We start from the raw sequence: 22,069 nt of genomic DNA, 5'->3' as shown, positions 1-22,069 counted from the left end.
AGCCTGCACCGCCATTCAATGAGTTCATGGCTGAACATTCAACTTCAGTACCCCATTCCTGCTTTCTCGCCATACCCCTTGATCCCCCTAGTAGTAAGGACCTCATCTAATTCCTTTTTGAATATATTTAGTGAATTGGCCTCAACAACTTTCTGTGGTAGAGAATTCCACAGGTTCACCACTCTCTGGGTGAAGAAGTTTCTCCTCATCTCGGTCCTAAATGGCTTACCCCTTATCCTTAGACTGTGACCCCTGGTTCTGGACTTCCCCAACATTGGGAACATTCTTCCTGCATCTAACCTGACTGAACCCATCAGAATTTTAAACGTTTCTATGAGGTCCCCTCTCATTCTTCTGAACTCCAGTGAATACAAGCCCAGTTGATCCAGTCTTTCTTGATAGGTCAGTCCCGCCATCCAGGGAATCAGTCTGGTGAACCTTCGCTGCACTCCCTCAATAGCAAGAATGTCCTTCCTCAAGTTAGGAGACCAAAACTGTACACAATACTCCAGGTGTGGTTTAAATTCCTCAGGGCATGCCCTGTACGTGGCTGCCCAGTCCCCATTCAGGACATATTTCTTGACTGGAGACAATAGCAGGTCTATATTTGTCCAGACTTTAATCTGACGGGCTGTCACGGGTGAGCCTTCGCTTCCAAAAGCTTCAACAGCCATGACCATCTCAGCAGCATGCTCGATAGCCCCCTCAGTGGTGGCTAGTGGGAGCCTGCTGAGTGCATCGGCGCAGTTTTCGGTGCCCGGACTGTGCCGAATTGTATAGTCATAGGCGGCTAACATGAGTGCCCACCTCTGTAAACGGGCCGATGCGTTTGCATTTCTGGCCTTGTTGTCGGCCAAAAGGGACGTTAGGGGTTTGTGATCTGTCTCCAGCTCAAATTTCCTGCCAAACAGGTACTGGTGCATTTTCTTTACCGCATATACACATGCGAGCGCCTGCTTTTCTATCATCCCATAGTCCCTTTCTACCTGGGACAGACTTCTGGAGGCATAAGCTACCGGCTGTAACTGACCCTTGGCATTGGCATGCTGCAACACACACCCGACACCATAGGACGATGCATCGCACATTAACACAAGCTTTTTACATGGGTCATAAAGCGTTAACAGATTGTTGGAACATAACAAATGCCAATGCCGGGTTGAAATAATGAGCCAAATTTGTCCAGGATCTGTGAGCATGACATTCGCTCCAGAGAGGAAATTGCATTAACATAGCCCCATTTCCAGTTCATGACAGCAAGCCAACTCCTCCCCAGTAGTGCGGGACCGTTCCCCGGGACAACCCAGAGTGGCAACCTATTCTCCGAACCTTTGTGGGTCACAACTACCGTGGCGCTGCCTAGCACTGGAATGATCTCCTTTGAGTATGTCCATAGCTGTGCGTCAATCGGCGATAATTTTGGCCTCCTGGCCTTGGATGCCCACAACTTTACGAATTGTTTGATACCCATGAGGGACTGCTGGCCCCTGTGTCTAGCTCCATTGATACTGGGATGCCATTGAGGAGCACTTTCATCATTATCAGTGGCGTCCTGGTGTATGAACTGTATACGTGCTCCATATGAACTCGCTGAACTTCAGCTTCCAGCGATTTCCTCCAGCGTTCATTTCTGCAATTTCTGCAGTTATTTTGCTCATCTCTGCAAACTCCAGCTGAGTGTGTGCCTCCACGCCTGCAACATGAGCTGTTGTTGGAAACAAAAGGTCCCTTGCCAGTCGATCGACCCTGAATGCTCCTGGGACTGTCCTTGAGTGCGCCATTAACAGGTGTTGATGGCCCCAGTACTGGCCGCATTGTCTCTTGCAATGGCGTGAATCACCGTTTAGCTTGCCATTGTCTCTGTCGAACTCCTCCTCTGGGTTCGACTACATGTTGGGGCATGCCCGATTGCCCTTGCCTGCCTGGAGAACTGTGTGCTGCTTTAACAATGTTGAATCTCTGTCCCAACCATTCCTTAACACAGTACCTCTCGTCTGTTCTGCTAGTGGCCATACTCGCCTGGTTTAAATCCCAGTTTCTTGTCGCTATTGATAGATCCTTACTATACAGTATAAATGCACATGAGGCCCATGCTTGAGAGAAGGTCAGTCTGTGGCCTGTCCTTTATTCCTCAGCACTCAAGTGATGGAAGTGGGTGGAGCTTCCGCTTTTATACCTGAAGGTCCAGGTTAGGAGTGTCTCCCACAAGTTCACCACCTGGTGGTTATTGTTCTCACAGTGTAAAACTTAGGTCAGATTATACATGGGTTAGAATGCTGGTTGAATACATGACAGAATCAGAGAATGGATACAGCACAGTAGGAGTCCATACGGCCCATCGAGCCAGTGCCGGCTCTCTGCAAGAGCACTTCAGCTAGTCCCACTCAACCGCCCCTTCCCCGTAGCCCTGCAACTTTTTTTCCTTCAGGTACTTATCTAATTCAATTTTGAAGGTCACAGTTGAATCTGCCCCCAACACCCCTTCCTCAGTGAATTCCAGATCCTGACCATTCGCTGCTTAAAAATGTTTTTCCTCAAGTAAAGGATAAGGGGTTAGCCATTTAGGACCGAGATGAGGAGAAACTTCTTCACTCAGAGAATTGTGAACCTGTGGAATTCTCTACCACAGAAAGTTGTTGAGGCCAGTTTGTTAGATATATTCAAAAGGGAGTTAGATGTGGCCCTTACGGTTAAAGGGATCAAGAGATATGGAGAAGAAGCAGGAATGGGGTACTGAAGTTGCATGATTAGCCATGATCATATTGAATGGTGGTGCAGGCTCGAAGGGCTGAAAGGTCTACACCAGCACCTACTTTCTATGTTTGTATGTTTCTATAAACAGAGTTGGGTCACAGATCAGCCATGATCTGAATAAATTGTGGAACAGGCTCGAGGGCGGTAAATGGTTGACTTCTATTCCTATGATAATTATGAAATGCTCGGGGTCGAAATTCAGTTTCTACCACCACCTGTTACTGCGAGCGGGAGGCGGCTAACGTACGGCAAATGCCGACCTTCGACGGTAAGCGGCGTCCACACCTGCGCAGAAATTCAGTTGGTTCTTTGGCAGAGGTGCCAAGAGTTAACGCTGTGCCGGTTAACGCCACCAATGTGGTGATGTCATCCTGCACCGAACGCTCGGCGGTAAAATCACCTCCTCACAAACGGCGGTCCTGAATTTCGACCCCGAGTGTTTTATGGTGCTGCATGAAAGTGGAGTTGAGAATCATGATTTAAAAGCAACACCCAAACAGGGACTTGAACCCTGGGCCCTCAAATTAAAAGTCTGATGCTCTACCAACTGAGCTATCCAGGCTCTGCTCAAGTTTTGCCCATCGCAGAGTTAAATCCCGGTCCCCTGCCTGATAGGCAGGAATATTGATCACTGTACTAACGAGGAACATAAGAACATAAGAACATAAGAACATAAGAAATAGTAGCAGGAGTAGGCCATACAGCCCCTTGGAGCCTGCTCTGCCATTTAATACCATCATGGCTGATCCGATCATGGACTCAGGTGCACTTCCCTGCCCTCTCCCCATAACCTCTTCATCCCTTAGCGGTCGAGAAGCTGTCTGTCACGGTCTTAAATTTATTCAATGTCCCGGCTTCCACAGCTCTCTGAAGCAACATATTCCACAGATTTACAACCCTCTGAAAGAAGAAATCCCTCCTCATCTCTGTTTTAAATGGGTGACCCCTTATTCTAAGATGATGCCCTCTAGTTCTAGTCTCCCCTATCAGTGGAAACACCCGCTCTGCATCCACCTTATCAAGCCCCCTCATCATCGTCTACGTTTCGTTAAGATCACCTCTCATTCTTCTGAATTCCAATGAGTAGAGGCCCAATCTATAAACCTTTCCTCATAAGTCAACCCCCTCAGCTCCGGAATCAACCAAGTGAATCTTCTCTCAACTGCCTCAAAAGCAAGTATATCCTTCCTTAAATATGGAAACCATAACTGCATGCAATATTCCAGGTGTGGCCTCACTAATATCTTGTATAGCTGTAGCAAGACTTCCCAGCTTTTATACTCCATCCCCTTTACAACAAAGGCCAACATACCATTGGCCTTCCCGATCGCTTGCAGTACCTGCATACTAAACTTTTGTGTTTCATGCACAAGTTCCCCCAGGTCCCTCTGTACTTCATCACTTTGCAATTTTTCTCCATTTAAATAAAAACTTGCTCTTTGATTTTTTTTTCTGCCAAGGTGCATGACCTCACACTTTCCAACATTATACTCCATCTGCCAAATTTTTACCCACTTACTTAACCTGTCAATGTCCTTCTGCAGATTTTTTGTGTCCTCCTCACACTTTGATTTTCTTCCCATCTTTGTCTGTTCAGCAAACTTGGTTATGTTACACTAGGAAGTCACGCTGACAAAATTGACTTTTATGACAATACAGTAGTTATATGGTCACCATTACTGATACTAACTATTCTGGTCAAAGATCGCCCTCAGTTGAGGAAGAGCCTCCAGGAGGGCGCTGAGCACCCCGAGTCTCGTCACCGAGAGCATCCAGAAAACAAGCGCAGACAGCGGAAGGAGCGTGCGGCAAACCAGACTCCCCACCCACCCTTTCCTGTAAAGTCCTTGCTCTACAGTATGAAACCACACGAGGCACATTCTGGGGACAACGTCACTCTGTGAGCTGAACTCTTTAATCACAGGACTCCAAAGACGATGACCCTGCGTGGGACCTCCCTTTTTATACCTGTGTCATCAGGTAAGGATTGTCTCCCACAAGTTCACCCCTTGCGGTCAAGGTGTGCATCTAGGTTGAGTGTATGCAGTAATACAGTGGTGTTACATTGTGGGTACAAACATGACATCACCTTCCGCGCCCCCCCCCCCCAGTCCCCCGCAAAGTCTTATTGGGATCATCGGTTTAGTCTTTCAGGTGGTCTTCACTCCCTCGTGGAGCGCCGCAGTTGGGGCTCTGGTTGTTGGACACTGACGTGAGTATTTGTCACCTGTGGTGATTCCGGCCTGTCCGGGCTGACCGCAGGGACTGTGCATTCTTCTGATTGCTCTTGTTGCTCGTTCACAGGCGGTGTTGTGAGCTCCATCTCATGGTCATCTTCAGGTTCCTCCGTGTCGATGCTAAACCTTTTTTTTACTTGGTCCAGATGCTTACGGCATATCTGACCATTGTTGAGTTTTACCACGATGACCCTATTCCCCTCTTTGTCAATTACAGTGCCCTCAAGCCATTTGGGCCCCATGGCGTGATTGAGGACGAATACAGGATCATTTATTTCTATACATTTCCTCCTCGACTTACGGTCATGGTACTCGTTTTGTGACTTGCGCTTGCCCTCAACTATGTCGGTCAGGACTGGGTGAATGAGGGACAACCGAGTTTTGAGTGTCCATTTCATTAGTAGCTCTGTGGGTGGGACCTCCGTGAGCGAGTGCAGTCGGGATCTATCGGCCAGCAGGAGACACGATAGGTGGCATTGTAGGGAGGGTCCTTGAATCCTGAGCATACCTTGCTTAATGATTTGGACCGCACGTTCCGCCTGGCCATTGGAGGCCGGCTTGAACAGCGCAGTCCTGACATGGTTGATGCCATTGCCCGACATGAACTCTCGGAATTCGTAGCTTGTGAAACATGGGCCATTATCACTAACCAGGATGTCCGACATGACATGGTTTGCAAAGATCTCATGTAGGCTATCCACAGTGGTGGATGACGTGCATGAATTCAGAATGATGCACTCGATCCAGTTCGAGTACGCATCTACAACAATAAGGAACATCTTACCCATGAACGGTCCCGTGTAGTCAACATGAATGTGTGACCATGGCCTGGTGGGCCAGGGCCACGGGCTGAGTGGGGCCTCCCTGGGGGCATTACCTAGCTGGGCACACATCGTGCACCTGCGAACACAGTGTTCCAGGTCTAAATCAAATCCAGGCCACCAAATGTGTGACCGGGCAATGGCCTTCATCAACACAATGCCTGGGTGCTCACTGTGGAGTTTCCTGATGAATGCATCCCTGCCCTTCTGGGGCATAACTACCCGGCTGCCTCATAGTAGGCAGTCGGCTTGGATGGAGAGCTCATCCATCCGAATGTGCAACGGTCGGATCTCCTCAGGGCATGCTCCGTGTGCGGGCGCCCAATCCCCAGTCAGGACACATTTCTTAATCAGGGATAGGAGGGGATCTCTGTTTGTCCAGATTTTGATCTGACGGGTTGTGATGGGGGAGCCTGCGCTGTCAAAGGCATCGACAGCCATAACCATCTCGGCGCTTTGCTCCGCTGCCCCCTCAGTGATGGCCAGTGGAAGCCTGCTGAGCGCGTCAGCGCAATTTTCATTGCCGGGCCGGTGCCGGATGGAGTAGTCATATGCAGCCAGCGTGAGAGCCCATCGCTGTATGCGAGCTGATGCGTTGGCATTGATAGCCTTGCTGTCTGACAACAGGGATGTTAATGGCTTGTGGTCCATCTCTAATTCAAACTTCCTACCAAAGAGGTACTGATGCATTTTTTTTACACCATAGACACATGCAAGCGCTTCCTTCTCGGCCATCCCATATCCCCGTTCTGCTTGAGAGAGCGACCTGTTGGCAGAAGCCACAGGTTGTAGTTGACCCTCAGCATTGCCCTGCTGCAACACGCACCCAACCCCATAGGACGATGCATCACATGTCAGAACCAATTTTTTACAGGGGTCGGAGAGGATCAACAACTTGTTTGAATAAAGTAGGTTTCACGCCCGATCAAAAGCCCGTTCCTGACAGTCCCCCCAAAACCAATCACTACCCTTACGCAGGAGCACGTGTAGCAGCTCCAACAACATGCTCAAGTTCGGCAGAAAGTTCCCGAAATAGTTCAACAGTCCCAGGAATGAACGCAACACCGTTGTGTTGCAGGGCCTCGATGCTTGTCGAATCGCCTCTGTTTTGTAATCGGTGGGCCGAATACCATCTGCAGCAACTCTCCTGCCCAGAAACTCAAACTCAGGAGCTAAGAACACACATTTAGACTTCTTGAGTCGGAGGCCTACCCGGTCCAGTCGGCATAGCACCTCCTCCAGGTTGTGGAGGTATTCCTCGGTGTCTCGACCCGTGATGAGAATGTCATCATGGAACACGATCGTTCCAGGAATGGATTTAAGTAGGCTTACCAAGTTTCGTTGAAAAATCGCGGCCGCTGATCGAATGCCAAATGGGCACCTGTTATAAACGAACAGTCCCTTGTGTGTGGTGATGGTGGTCAGTAGTTTAGATTCATCGGCCAGTTCTTGGGTCATGTAGGCTGAAGTGAGGTCCAATTTGGTGAACACCTTGCCGCCTGCCAGTGTGGCAAAAAGGTCCTCCACTTTCGGGAGCGGGTATTGGTCTTGTAGGGACACCCGGTTGATAGTGGCCTTGTAGTCGCCACAGATCCTGACCGAGCCATCCGCTTTTAGGACGGGAACGATGGGGCTCGCCCAGTCGCTGAAATCAACAGGCAAGATGATGCCTTCTCTCAGCAACCGGTCCAACTCGTTCTCAATATTCTCCCGCATCACATATGGCACAGCTCTGGCTTTGTGGTGCACTGGCCTGGTGTCCGGGCTGATGTGTATCACTACTTTAGTGCCTTTGAAAGTCCCGATGCCAGATTGGAATAGTGAATCGAATTGTTGTCGGACTTGTGAGCACGAACTTCGCTCCACAGATGACATTGTGTGAACATCCTCCCATTTCTAGTTCATCTCAGCTAGTCAGCTCCTCCCCAACAATACGGGACCATTGCCCGGGACAATCCAGAGCGGCAGCCGATTCACTAACCCATTGTGTGTGACAGCCAACATTGCACTGCCAAGCACCGGAATGATTTCTTTAGTGTAAGTCCGTAAGTGTGTCTCAATACGTGCTAATTTGGGTCGACTGGCTTTAAGTGGCCATAGCCCATGAGTGACTGGCTGGCCCTGGTGTCCAGCTCCATGCATACTGGGATACCATTTAATAAAACCCTCATCATCATTGGTGGCATTTTGGTGTATTAACTGTGAATATTCGCCACATGGACCCGCTGAACCTTGGCATCCATCGATTTGCCCCAAAAGTCATCCTGCCTCAAAGAACCCTATTCTGCCTCATATATTAGTCTGGTTGCAGACTTCCTGCACATTCGAGCTAAGTGGTCACTGAGATTGCAAACCCTGCAGACAAACTGTTGAAATCTGCAAGATCTAGCTGAGTGTTTTCCCCCACACTTCCAGCATGAGTCAAAGCTTCCATTGTTGGGAACAAAGGGACTATGGCCAAGCATTCTGCGCTGACTGTCCCTTTGACTGCTCTTAAGTACCCTATTAGTGGGTGTCAGTGGCCCCATCCCGGGCCGCATTGTCCACTGTGATGGCGTGAATGCCCGTTCAGCCTGCCATTGTCTCTGTTGAAGTCCTACCTGGGGTCTATTGCTGCCTGGAGAATATCGGACTGCCCCTGCCTGGCTGCGGGGCTCTGAGTCGCATTGATGATGTTGAATCCCTGATCAATCACCGCGTTAGAGGCAGAATATCGCGCGTATATTATTTAAGTCTCTTCCTCCCCCTCCATGAAATTTTGAGCTATCAACGCCGCCGCTTCCAAGGTCAAATCTTTGGTCTCAATTAATTTGCGTAAATTTCCCGCATGACCGATGCCCTCGATAAAGAAGTCCCTTTGCATCTCCCCCCTGCAGGCATTTGTGAACTTACAGAGGCTGGCCAAACGTCGGAGGTCCGCTGCAAAGTCTGGTATGCTCTGTCCTTCACGATGTCAGTGGGTGTAGAATCTGTGTCGGGCCACTATCGATTTCCAACCCGAAAAGGACCCATTTATCCCAACTGCTTTCTGTTCGCCAGCCAATTCTCGATCCATGCTAATACATTTCCTCTGACTCCGCATACCTTTATCTTCTGCAGTAACCTTTTGTGTGGCACCTTATCGAATGCCTTTTGGAAATCTAAATACACCACATCCATCGGTACACCTCTATCCACCATGCTCGTTATATCCTCAAAGAATTCCAGTAAATTAGTTAAACATGATTTCCCCTTCATGAATCTATGTTGCATCTGCTTGATTGCACTGTTCCTATCTAGATGTCCCGCTATTTCTTCTTTAATGATAGCTTCAAGCATTTTTTTCACTACAGATGTTAAACTAATCAGCCTATAGTTACCTGCCTTTTGTCTGCCCCTTTTTTTAAACAGAGGTGTTACATTAGCTGCTTTCCAATCCGCTGGTACCTCCCCAGAGTGCAGAGAATTTTGGTAGATTATAACGATTGCATCTGCTATAACTTCCGCCATCTCTTTTAATACCCTGGGATGCATTTCATCAGGACCAGGGGACTTGTCTACCTTGAGACCCATTAGCCTGTCCAACACTACCTCCCTAGTGATAGTGATTGTCTCAAGCTCCTCCCTTCCCACATTACCGTGACCAGCAATTTTTGGCATGGTTTTTGTGTCTTCCACTGTGAAGACCGAAGCAAAATAATTGTTTAAGGTCTCAGCCATTTCCACATTTCCCATTATTAAATCCCCCTTCTCATCTTCTAAGGGGCCAACATTTACTTTAGTCACTCTCTTCCTTTTTATATATCTGTAAAAGCTTTTACTATCTGTTTTTATGTTTTGCGCAAGTTTACTTTCATAATCTATCTTTCCTTTCTTTATTGCTTTCTTAGTCATTCTTTGCTGTCGTTTAAAATGTTCCCAATCTTCTAGTTTCCCACTAACCTTGGCCACGCATTGGTTTTTAATTTGATACTCTCCTTTATTTCCTTGGTTATCCACGGCTGGTTATCCCTTCTCTTACCACCCTTCTTTTTCACTGGAATATATTTTTGTTGAGCACTATGAAAGTGCTCCTTAAAAGTCCTCCACTGTTCCTCAATTGTGCCACCGTTTAGTCTGTGTTCCCAGTCTACTTTAGCCAACTCTGCCCTCATCCCACTGTAGTCCCCTTTGTTTGAGCATAGTACGCTCGTTTGAGACACTACTTCCTCAGCCTCAATCTGTATTACAAATTCAACCATACTGTGATCACTCATTCCGAAAGGATCTTTTACGAGGAGATCGTTTATTATTCCTGTCTCATGATAGCTTGCTCCCTTGTAGGTTCTGTAACATACTGTTCTAAGAAACAATCCCATATGCATTCTATGAATTCCTCCTCCAGGCTACCCCGTGCGATTTGAGTTGACCAATCGATATGTAGGTTAAAATCCACCGTGACGACTGCCGTTCCTTTTTCACATGCCTCTATTATTCCCTTGATTATTATCCGCCCCACCATGAAGTTATTATTTGGGGGCCTATAAACTATGCCCACCAGTGACTTTTTCCCCTTACTATCTCTAATCGCCACCCACAGTGATTCAACATTTTGTTCATTAGAGCCAATATCATCTCTCACAACTGCCCTGATATCATCCTTTATTAACAGAGCTACCCCACCTCCTTTCCCTTCTTGTCTATCCTTCCGAATTGTCAGATACCCCTGTATGTTTAATTCCCAGTCTTGGCCACCCTGCAACCACGTTTCTGTAATGGCCACCAAATCATACCCATTTGTAATGATTTGTGCCGTCAACTCATTTACTTTATTTCGAACGCTGCGTGCGTTCAGGTAGAGTGTTTTAATACTAGTTTTTTTACCATGATTTTTAGTTTTGACCCCTCCTGCAGCCCCTTTATATTCATACATATTGTCCCTTCCTATCACCTTGTGGTTTTCACATACCCCAGTGCTACACTGCTCTGTTGCCTCCTGCCTTTTGCATTCTTTCTTGGGGTCCTGTTCATCTGCGCTCTCAAACACTCTAACTAGCTCAGAGACCTCTCCTGGGTTCCGAATACTCCTCGCATTGAGGCACCAACCTTTCAGGCTTGCCTTTTTATTACACTTTGATCCTTTAGAATTTTGCTGTCCATTGGCCCTTTTTGTTTTTTGCCTTGGATTTCTCTGCCCTCCACTTTTACTCATCTCCTTTCTGTCTTTTGCTCCAAAGAAGATGACCCTGCATGGGACCTCCCTTTTTATACCTGTGTGATCAGGTAAGGAGTGTCTCCCACAAGTTCACCCCTTGTGGTCAAGGTTTGCATCCAGGTTGAGTGTATACAGTAATACAGTGGTGTTACATTGTGGTTACAAACATGACACTTACCTCTTTGTGAGGCACATTGTCAAAATCAACATAAAGACGCTGGCTGAAAAAAAAAGCAACCACTGGAACCTACCTTGCAAAACCTATTAATGTTTGAAGCAATGCATGAGAGGGATAATGAAGCTGTTCCCTTTAAGAGGCCTGTTTTAGCAGGTGAGTTCCCAGTTGTGACCACTACTTGTGAGCCAGGACTAAGGTTGCCAACTCTGATGGGACATGTACCCAGAGGTGTTGGCACAGGACCTCCAGCCTCCAAGCACCACGCCCAGTCAAACAGCAGTTTTTTCCCATCTCCTATATTTATATAGAATCATAGAATGGTTACAGCACAGTAGGAGTCCATACGGCCCGTCGAGCCCGTGCCGGTTCTCTGCAAGAACACTTCAGCTAGTCCCAATCCCTGCCCTTTCCCCGTAGCCCTGCCATTTTTTTCCCTTCAGGTACTTATCTAATTCAATTTTGAAGGTCACAGTTGAATCTGCCTCCAACACCCCTTCCTCAGTGAATTCCAGGTCCTAACCACTCACTGCTTAAAAATGTTTTTCCCCATGTTAAGGATAAGGGGTTAGCCATTTAGGACCGAGATGTGGAGAAACTTCTTTACTCAGAGAATTGTGAACCTGTGGAATTCTCTACCACAGAACGTTGTTGAGGCCAGTTTGTTAGATATATTCAAAAGAGAGTTAGATGTGGTCCTTACGGCTAAAGGGATCAAGAGATATGGAGAAAAAGCAGGAATGGGGTACTGAAGTTGCATGATCAGCCATGATCATATTGAATGGTGGTGCAGGCTCGAAGGGCTGAAAGGCCTACACCAGCACCTACTTTCTATGTTTCTATGTTTCTATAAACAGAGTTGAGTCACAGATCAGCCATGATCTGAATAAATGGTGGAACAGGCTGGAGGGCGGTAAATGGTTGACTTCTATTCCGATGATAATTATGAAATGCTCGGGGTCGAAATTCAGTTTCTACCACCACCTGTTACTGCGAGCGGGAGGCGGCTAACGTACGGCAAATGCCGACCTTCGATGGTAAGCGGCGTTCACACCTGCGCAGAAATTCAGTTGGTTCTTTGGCAGAGGTGCCAAGAGCTAACGCTGCGACGGTTAACACCACCAGTGTGGTGATGTCATCCTGCACCGAACGTTCGCCGGTAAAATCATCTCCTCACAAATGGCGGTACCGAATTTCGACCCCGAGTGTTTTATGGTACTGCATGAAAGTGGAGCTGAGATTCACGATTTAAAAGCAACGCCAAAACAGGGACTTGAACCCTGGGCCCTCAGATTAAAAGTCTGATGTTCTACCGAATGAGCTATCCGGGCTTTGCTCAAGCTTTGCCCATCGCGTTATTAAATCCCGGTCTCCTGCCTGATAGGCAGGAATATTGATCACTGTACACATGAGGAACATCAGAACATAAGAAATAGTAGCAGGAGTAGGCCATGCAGACCCTCGGAGCCTGCTCTGCCATTTAATACCATCATGGCTGATCCGATCATGGACTCAGGTGCACTTCCCTGCCCTCTCCCCATAACCTCTTAATCCCTGAGCGCTCGAGAAGCTGTCTGTCACGGTCTTAAATTTATTCAATGTCCCTGCTTCCACAGCTCTCTGAAGCAGCGTATTCCACAGATTTACAAACCTCTGAGAGAAGAAATTCCTCCTCATCCCTATTTTAAATGGGTGACCCCTTATTCTAAGATGATGCCCTCTAGTTCTAGTCTCCCCTATCAGTGGAAACATCCTCTCTGCATCCACTTTATCAAGCCCCCTCATAATCGTATACGTTTCGATAATATCACCTCTCATTCTTCTGAATCCAATGAGTAGAGGCACATCCTATAAACCTTTCCTCATAAGTCAACCCCCTCATCTCCGGAATCAACCAAGTGAATCTTCTCTCAACTGCCTCCAAAGCAAGTATATCCTTCCTTACATATGGAAAACAAAACTGCACGCAGTATTCCAGGTGTGGCCTCACTAATACCTCGTATAGCTGTAGCTAGAATTCCCTGCTTTTATACTCCATCCCCTTCACAATAAAGGCCAACATATCATTGGCCTTCCTGATCACTTGCTGTACTTGCATACTAAACTTTTGTATTTCATGCACAAGTACCCCCAAGTCTCGCTGTACTGCAGCACTTTGAAATTTTTCTCCATTTAAATAATAACTTGCTCTTTGAATTTTTCTGCCAAGGTGCATGACCACACACTTTCCAACATTATACTCCATCTGCCAAATTTTTGCCTTCTCACTTAACCTGTCAATGTCCTTCTGCAGATTTTTGTGCCCTCCTCACACTTTGATTTTCTTCCCATCTGTGTCTGGTCAGCAAACTTGGCTATGTTACACTCGGAGTCACGCTGACAAAATTAACTTTTATGACAATACATTAATTATATGGTCACCATTACTGATACTAACTATTCTAGTCAAAGACCACCCAAAGTGGAGGAAGAGCCTCCAGGAGGGCGCTGAGCACCTCGAGTCTCGTCGCCGAGAGCATGCAGAAAACAAGAGCAGACAGCGGAAGGAGCGTGTGACAAACCAGACTCCCCACCCACCTTTTCCTTCAACGACTGACTTCCCACCTGTGACAGAGACTGTAATTCCCATATTAGACTGTACATTCACCTGAGGACTCACTTTTAAAGTGGAAGCAAATCTTCCTTGATTTCAAGGGACTGCCAATGATGATGACTGTAATGTCCTTACACACTATTATAAATTCACACGAGGCACATTCTGCAGACAAGGTCACTCTGTGACCCGAACCTTTATTCACAGGACCAAGAAGTCATGACCCTGCATGGGACCTCCCTTTATATATCTGGATGACCAGGTGAGGAGTGTCTCCCACAAGTTCACCCCTGTCGTCAAGGTGTGCATTTCTCAGATGTATACAGTATGCAGTGTTGTTACATGAAGGTTACAGTTACATGAAGGTTACATACATGACATCACCACCCCCCCCCCCCCCCCAGCGGGGGTCAAAGATTAAGTATTTCAGGCAGTCGATGCTCTCTCGTGGAGCGCCGCAGTTGGGGCTCTGGTTTTTGAGCCTTGGCATGCGTCTCTGTCACCTGTGGTGATTCCGTCTTGTCCGGCCTGACCGGAGGGACTGTGCATGCTGCTGAATGTCCTTGTTGCTCGTTCACTGGCGGTGGTGTGGGCAACATCTCATGATCTTCCTCAGGTTCCTCAGTGTTCATGCTGAACTTTTTTTTTTACTTGATCCAGATGCTTGCGGCATATCTGTCCATTGTTAAGTCTGACCACTATGACCCTATTCCCCTCTTTGCCAATTACAGTATCCTCGAGCCATTTGGGCCCCAAAGTGTGATTAAGAACAAATACAGGGTCATCGATTTCTGTACATCTTCCCTTTGAGTTACGGTCATGGCACTCATTTTGGGACTGGCACTTGCCCTCAACAATGTCTGACAGGACTGGATGAATGAGGGACAGCCGAGCTTTAAGTGTACGTGTTTTGAGTAGTTCCACAGGCAGGACTCCCGTGAGAAAATGCGGTCGGGACCTATAGGCCAGCAGGTGGCACGATAGGCGGCATTGAAGGGATGGTCCTTAATTCCGGAGCCTGCCCTGTTTTATCATTTGGACCGCACGTTCCACCTGGCCATTGGAAGCCGGCTTGAACGGTGCTGTCCTGACATGTTTGATGCCATTACCCGACATGAACTCCCGGAATTCATAGCTAGTGAAACACGGGCCGTTGTCGCTAATCAGGATGTCCAGCAAGCCGTGGGTCGTAAAGACTGCATGCAGACTCTCCACAGTGGTGGATGTCATGCACGAATTCAATATGATGCACTCGATCCATTTTGAGTACGTATCAACGACAATAGGATCATTTTTCCCATGAACGGGCCCGCGTAGTCTCCGTGAATACATGACCATGGCCTGGTGGGCCAAGGCCACGGGCTGAGTGGGGCCTCCCTGGGGGCATTACCCAGCTGGGCACATGTCGTGCACCTGCGAACACAGTGTTCCAGGTCTGAGTCAATTCCCGGCCACCATTCATGTGACCGGGCAATGGCCTTCATTAGCACGATGCCTGGGTGCTCGCTGTGGAGTTCCCTGATGAATGCTTCCCTTCCCTTGTGGCGCATGACTACCCGGCTGCCCCATAGTAGGCTGTCGGCTTGGATGGAGAGCTCATACATCCATCTGTGAAACAGTCTGACCTCCTCGGGGCATGCCCAATCCCCAGTCAGGACACATTCCTTAATCAAGGATAGGAGGGGATCTCTGTTAGTCCAGATTTTGATCTGGCGGGCTGTGATGGAGGAGCCTGCGTTGTCAAAGGCATCGACAGCCATGACCATCTCAGCGCTTTGCTCTGCTGCCCCCTCAGTGGTGGCCAGTGGAAGCCTGCTGAGTGCATCAGCGCAATTTTCAGTGCTGGGCCGGTGCCGTATGGTGTAGTCATATGCAGCCAGCGTGAGAGCCCGTCGCTGTATGCGAGCTGACGCATTGGTATTGACAGCTTTGCTGTCTGACAACAGGGATGTTAACGGCTTGTGGTCCGTTTCTAAATCGAACCTTCTGCATCTTTTTCACCCCGTAGACACATGCGAGTGCTTCCTTTTCAACCATCCCATATCCCCATTCTGCTTGGGAGAGCGACCTGGAGACATAAGCCACAGGTTGGAGTTGCCCCTCATCATTACTCTGCTGCAACATGCACCCAACCCCATAGGATGAAACATCACATGTCAAAACCAATTTCTTACAGGGGTTGTACAGGATCAACAGCTTGTTACAACAAAGCAGGTTCCACGACCGATTGAAAGCCCGTTCCTGACAGTCTCCCCAAAACCAATCGCAACCCCTACGCAGGAGCACGTGTAGCGGCTCCAACAATGTGCTTAAGTTCGGCAGAAAGTTCCTGAAATAGTTCAAGAGTCCCAGAAATGAATGCTACTCCGATGTGTTGCTGGGCCTGGGCGCACGACGAATCACCTCCGTTTTTGGATTCGGTAGCCGGATCCTGCCCAAAAACTTGACCTCTGGGGCCAAAAACACACACTTGGACTTCTTTAGTCGCAGGCCTACCCGGTCCAGTCAGCGTAGCACCTCCTCCAGGTTGTGGAGGTGTTCCTCGGTGTTTCAACCCGTGATAAGGATGTCGTCCTGAAATTCGATTGTTCCAGGGATGGATTTGAGCAGGCTTTCCATGTTCCTTTGAAAGATAGCGGCCGCTGATTGAATGCCAAACGGACACCTGTTGTAGACAAACAGCCCCTTGTGCGTAGTGATGGTGGTCAGTAGCTTGGATACTTTGGCCAGTTCCTGGGTCATGTAGGCTGAAGTGAGGTCCAACTTGGTGAACAGCTTGCCCCCTGCCAGCGTGGCAAAAAAATCCTCTGCTCTCGGAAGCGCGTATTGGTCTTGCAGTGACACTCGGTTGATGGTGGCCTTATAGTCGCCACAGATCCTGACCGAGCCATCCGTTTTTAGGACAGGGACGATAGGGCTTGCCCAGTCGCTGAATTCAACGGGTGAAATTATACCCTCGCTTAGCAACCTGTCTAACTCACTCTCAATTTTCTCCCGCATCACATACGGCACAGCTCTGGCTTTGTGGTGCACTGGTCTGGTCTCCGGGGTGAGGCGTATCACTACTTTGGTATGTTTGAAAGTCCTGACACCAGGTTGAAATAGTGACTCAAATTTCTGTAGGACCTGTGAACTTCGCTTCACAGATGAAATGGCGTGCACATCCCCCCATTTCCAGTTCATCTCGGCGAGCCAGCTCCGCCCCAAAAGCGCAGGACCATTTCCAGGACAATCCAGAGTGGTAGCCAGTTCTCTGATCCATTATGTGTGACCACCAACATTGCACTGCCTAGCACTGTGATGATCTCTTTGGTGTACGTCCATAATTGCGTGTCAATGCATTCTAGTTTGGGTCTGCTTGCTCTGAGTGGCCATAGTTTCTCGAATTATTGGACACTCATAAGTGACTGGCTGGCTCCTGTGTCCAGCTCCATGTGTTTATTGAGAGTGAGTTCGATGCCGTTTATTAGGACTTTCATCAGCATAGGTGGTGTTTTGATATATGAGCTGTAGATGTTTGCCACATCAACCCGCTGAACTTCAGCATCCATTGCTTTGTCCCAAGCATCAACCCATCTTGCAGACCCCTCTTCTGGTTCATCTGCCTCATAAATTAGCCTCGCTGCGGGCCTCCTGCACATTCTGGCTAAATGTCCACTGAAGTTACAAATTCTACAGATAAATTGTTGAAACCTACAGGTTTTTGCAGCATGTCTGCCCACGCACCTCCAGCATGACTTAGATTGTTATAAACAAAAGAGCTGTTACCAGGCATTCCTCTCTGATTGCCTCTTTGATTACTCTTGAGCACTCTATTAGTGGGTGTCAATGGCCCCCTATCCGGGACGCATTGTCCACTGTGATGGCGTAAATGTCCGTTCAACCTGCCATTGTCTCTGTTGAGGACCCACTCTGGAGTCTGTTGCTGCCTGGGTGGTGTTGAATTGCCCTTGCCTGCCTGCGGGGTTCTGAGTCGCGTTTACAATGTTAACTCCCTGATCCATCGCCACGTTGGAAGCAGAGTTGTGCGCATATATTATCTTGGTTTCTTCCTCCCCTGCCATGAAGGTCTGAGCCATTAATGCCGCCGCTTCCAAGGTCAAGTCCTTGGTCTCAATTAGCTTTCTGAAAATCGCGGCATGACCAATGCTCTCAATAAAGAAATCCTTTAACATCCCCACTGCAGGCGTCTGTGAACTTACAGAGGCTGGCCAAGCGCCGAAGGTCCGCAACGAAGTCCGGTATGCTCTGTCCTTCCCGACGTTGGTGTGTATAGAACCGGTGTCAGGCCATGTGTATACTGCTCGCCGGTTTGAGGTGCTCACTGATCAGTTTGCTGAGCTCTTCACAGGTTTTGACCGCCGGCTTCTCGGGTGCGAGCAGGTCTTTCATCAGCGCGTACGTCTTAGGTCCACAGCTGGTCAGTTGAAGCGCTCTTCGCTTGTCAGCCGCTGCATCTCCCAGCCAATCCTTCGTGACAAAGCTCTGCTGGAGCCTCTCAACGAAATCATCCTAGTCCTCACCAACACAGTCCCGTTCCTCTGTGCGACCGGTGGCCATTCTCGTGAGTCGTTGATTCCCGTTTCTCGTCACCAAATGTAGTGTCCTTACACTCTAATATAAATTCACACGAGGCACATTCTGGAGACAAGGTCAATCTGTGACCTGAATCTTGAATAACAGGACCAATAAGTGATGACCCTGCGTGGGACCGCCCTTTATAATCTGGATGACCAGCTGAGGAGTGTCTCCCACAAGTTCATCCCCTATGGTCAAGGTGTGCATTTCTTAGGTGTATACAGTATGCAGTGTTGTTACATGAAGCTTACAGTTACATGAATGTTACATACATGACAATGATGATGATGATGGTGTGCGTGTGTGCATGAGGTGTGTGGATGTTTAAGTATGCGCGTGGGTGAGAATCATTGGTCAGTACTCCACGTGTGACTATTACTTGTGGGCCAGCTCTCAAAATTCAGAATGAGAATTTCAAATGGATGCTCAAAATGGCAACCTATCTTGTGAAGCAGACTCCTCTGACCTTAGAACATAACATCATAAGACTTAGGAACAGGAGTAGGCCATCTAGCCCCTCGAGCCTGCTCCGCCATTCAATAAGATCATGGCTGATCTGGCCGTGGACTCAGCTCCACTTACCCGCCCGCTCCCCATAACCCTTAATTCCCTTATTGGTTAAAAATCTATCTATCTGTGACTTGAATACATTTAATGAGCTAGCCTCAACTGCTTCCTTGGGCAGAGAATTCCACAGATTCACAACCCTCTGGGAGAAGAAATTCCTTCTCAACTCGGTTTTAAATTGGCTCCCCTGTATTTTGAGACTGTGCCCCCTAGTTCTAGTCTCCCCTACCAGTGGAAACAACCTCTCAGCCTCTATCTTGTCTATCCCTTTCATGATTTCAAATTTTTCTATAAGATCACCCCTCATCCTTCTGAACTCCAACGAGTAAAGACTCAGTCTACTCAATCTATCATCATAAGGTAACCCCCTCATCTCCGGAATCAGCCGAATGAATCATCTCCAAAGCCAGTATATCCTTCCTTAAGTAAGGTGACCAGAACTGCACGCAATACTCCAGGTGCGGCCTTACCAATACCCTATACAGTTGCAGCAGGACCTCCCTGCTTTTGTACTCCATCCCTCTCGCAATGAAGGCCAACATTCCATTCGCCTTCCTGATGAACTGCTGCACCTGCAAACTAACTTTTTGGGATTCATGCACAAGGACTCCCAGGTCTCTCTGCACCTCAGCATGTTGTAATTCCTCCCCATTCAACGAATATTCCCTTTTACTGTATTTTTTCCCAAGGTGGATGACCTCACACTTTCCGACATTGTATTCCATCTGCCAAACCTTAGCCCATTTGCTTAATCTATCCAAATCTCTTTGCAGCCTCTCTGTGTCCTCTACACAACCCGCTTTCCCACTAATCTTTGTGTCATCTGCAAATGTTGTTACATTACACTCTGTCCCCTCTTCCAGGTCATCTATGAATATTGTGAACAGTTGTGGTCCCAGCACCGATTCCTGTAGCACACCACTAACCACCGATTTCCAACCCGAAAAGGACCCATTTATCCTGACTCTCTGCTTTCTGTTCGCCAGCCAATTCTCTATCCATGCTAATACATTTCCTCTGACTCCGCGTACCTCTATCTTCTGCAGTAACCTTTTGTGTGGCACCTTATCGAATGCCTTTTGGAAATCTAAATACACCACATCCATCGGTACACCTCTATCCACCATGCTCGTTATACCCCAAAGAATTCCAGTAAATTAGTTAAACATGAATTCCGCTTCATGAATCCATGCTGCGTCTGCTTGATTGCACTATTCCTATCTAGATGTCCCGCTATTTCTTCCTTAATGATAGCTTCAAGCATTTTCCCCACTACAGATGTTAAACAAACAGGCCTGTAGTTACCTGCCTTTTGTCTGCCCCCTTTTTTAAACAGAGGCGTTACATTAGCTGCTTTCCAATCCGCTGGTACCTCCCCAGAGTGCAGAGAATTTTGGTAGATTATAACGAATGCATCTGCTATAACTTCCGCCATCTCTTTTAATACCCTGGGATGCATTTCATCAGGACCAGGGGACTTGTCTACCTTGAGTCCCATTAGCCTGTCCAGCACTACCCCCCGAGTGATAGCGATTGTCTCGAGGTCCTCCCTTCCCACATTCCTGTGACCAGCAATTTTTGGCATGGTTTTTGTGTCTTCCACTGTGAAGACTGAAGCAAAATAATTGTTTAAGGTCTCAGCCATTTCCACATTTCCCATTATTAAATCCCCCTTCTCATCTTCTAAGGGACCAACATTTACTTTAGTCACTCTTTTCCGTTTTACTATCTGTTTTTATGTTTTGCGCAAGTTTACCTTCGTAATCTATCTTTCCTTTCTTTATTGTTTTTTTAGTCATTCTTTGCTGTTGTTTAAAATTTTCCCAATCCTCTAGTTTCCCACTAACCTTGGCCACCTTATACGCATTGGTCTTTGATTTGATACTCTCCTTTATTTCCTTGGTTATCCACGGCTGGTTATCCCTTCTCTTACCGCCCTTCTTTTTCACTGGAATATATTTTTGTTGCGCACTATGAAAGAGCTCCTTAAAAGTCCTCCACTGACCCTCAATTGTGCCACCGTTTAATCTGTGTTTCCAGTCTACTTTAGCCAACTCTGCCCTCATCCCACTGTCGTCCCCTTTGTTTAAGCATAGTACGCTCGTTTCTGACACAACTTCCTCGCCCTCAATCTGTATTACAAATTCAATCATACTGTGATCACTCATTCCGAGAGGATCTTTTACTTGGAGATTGTTTATTTTTCCTGTCTCATTACACAGGACCAGATCTAAGATAGCTTGCTCCCTTGTAGATTCTGTTACATACTGTTCTAAGAAACAATCCCGTATGCATTCTATGAATTCCTCCTCCAGGCTACCCCGTGCGATTTGAGTTGACCAATCGATATGTAGGTTAAAATCCCCCATGACTACTGCCGTTCCTTTTTCACATGCCTCCATTATTCCCTTGATTATTGCCCACACCACCATGAAGTTATTATTTGGGGGCCTATAAACTACGCCCACCAGTGACTTTTTCCCCTTACTATCTCTAATCTCCACCCACAATGATTCAACATTTTGTTCATTAGAGCCAATATCGTCTCTCACAACTGCCCTGATATCATCCTTTATTAACAGAGCTACCCCACCTCCTTTCCCTTCTTGTCTATCTTTCCGAATCATCAGATAGCCCTGTATGTTTAATTCCCAGTCTTGGCCACCCTGCAACCACATTTCTGTAATGGCCACCAAATCATACCTATTTGTAATGATTTGTGCCGTCAACTCATTTACTTTATTTTGAATGCTGCGTGCATTTAGATAGAGTGTTTTAATCCTAGTTTTTAAACCATGATTTTTAGTTTTGACCCCTCCTGCAGCCCCTTTATATTCAGTGGCCCTTTTTGTTTTTTGCCTTGGGTTTCTCTGCCCTCCACTTTTACTCATCTCCTTTCTGTCTTTTGCTTTTGTCTCCTTGTTTTTCCCTCTGTTTCCCTGCATTGGTTCCCACCCCCCTGCCATATTAGTTTAACTCCTCCCCAACAGCACTAGCAAACACTCCCCCTAGGACATTGGCTCCGGTCCTGCCCAGGTGCAGACCGTCCGCTTTGTACTGGTCCCACCTCCCCCAGAACCGGTTCCAATGCCCCAGGAATTTGAATCCCTCCCTGCTGCACCACTGCTCAAGCCACGTATTCATCTGCGCAATCCTGCAATTCCTACTAGC

At 47.6% G+C, this 22,069-nt stretch overlaps 2 non-coding genes across 2 annotated transcripts; both read right to left on the bottom strand.

The window, feature by feature from the left end:
* Window positions 1-3,243: 3,243 nt before the first annotated feature.
* On the bottom strand, window positions 3,244-3,316 carry trnak-uuu (transfer RNA lysine (anticodon UUU)). The gene has a single exon. It is a non-coding gene; the product is annotated as a tRNA-Lys (tRNA).
* A 9,102-nt stretch (window positions 3,317-12,418) lies between these two features.
* On the bottom strand, window positions 12,419-12,491 carry trnak-uuu (transfer RNA lysine (anticodon UUU)). Its single transcript has one exon. It is a non-coding gene; the product is annotated as a tRNA-Lys (tRNA).
* Window positions 12,492-22,069: the final 9,578 nt, after the last annotated feature.

This window comes from Pristiophorus japonicus, chromosome 5 (genome assembly GCF_044704955.1).
Source record: "Pristiophorus japonicus isolate sPriJap1 chromosome 5, sPriJap1.hap1, whole genome shotgun sequence".
In the NCBI taxonomy this organism is placed as follows: Eukaryota; Metazoa; Chordata; class Chondrichthyes; family Pristiophoridae; genus Pristiophorus; species Pristiophorus japonicus.
Note: the sequence above shows the minus strand (reverse complement) of the source record. Positions and strands in the feature narration are given on the sequence as shown.